Consider the following 926-nt stretch of genomic DNA (forward strand, 5'->3'; position numbering starts at 1 on the left):
TCATACCGCCGAAGGCTAATCAAACGACCATAGGCAGTCAGATGACCGACAATAAGTTAGACAACTAAAAGTCATTCGGCAACGAAAGGGCTGCCAACCGAGCAAAGGCCAGGTAGATGACTGAAGGGTTGTCGAGTGAAATCCTTCAATATGCAAAAAAAACTATAATACATTGTACAACCTCCCTAAAGCGGGAGCAAAACATGCAATTTTATAATTTGTCCCTCTATCGTCTATAAATAAGAGGACCCGATTATGTATTTGGTGCTTTTGGGGGCTCTCTTTTTTTTACTCCTCTTTAGTAACCTCTACCTTCAACGACATAAAAAGAGGTACAAGAGCCCTGTTTACAGAGGAGGAATAAGTCACAGAGCACTCCTCTTATTCTCCATCTCCCCCTCTTGTTTTACCTAATATTTCTCGAATGTTATTCACTGAACAATCTCAAATTCAAGAATACGAAAGATTAAATGTTTACAGTTATAATTAAAGCATTTTTTTTAATCTGATGTTCGTTCTATTTCTACGACTTTTCTCAAGAATTTATGATTGTGATTGTTTCCATGTACAAATGTTCTTGCCCGATAATTGATATACCACTACTTCTATTAGATTAGTAATTAAACCATTTAGGTTATTAAGTTAATCTTCTTAATTAATCATCTAAATTTTCATTAAATATTAGAATTATTTTTTTTAGATTTTAAAATAAATTTTAATGTATAATAAAAAACTTCGTCAACCAAAATTATAATAATTTTTTTTTTATTTTTTTTTATTTTATATGGTCAACCATAAAAATTTGAGTAAGAAATAACTTTGGCTTACAATAATAGGTGTGTTCCTTAATACAAATAAGTCTGTTTGGAGTGATTGTAACTTTTTAAAAATGTAGTTGTAAGACTCTGATGAAAATTATATATATA

This window comes from Phalaenopsis equestris, unplaced genomic scaffold (genome assembly GCF_001263595.1).
Source record: "Phalaenopsis equestris unplaced genomic scaffold, ASM126359v1 Scaffold226011, whole genome shotgun sequence".
In the NCBI taxonomy this organism is placed as follows: Eukaryota; Viridiplantae; Streptophyta; class Magnoliopsida; order Asparagales; family Orchidaceae; genus Phalaenopsis; species Phalaenopsis equestris.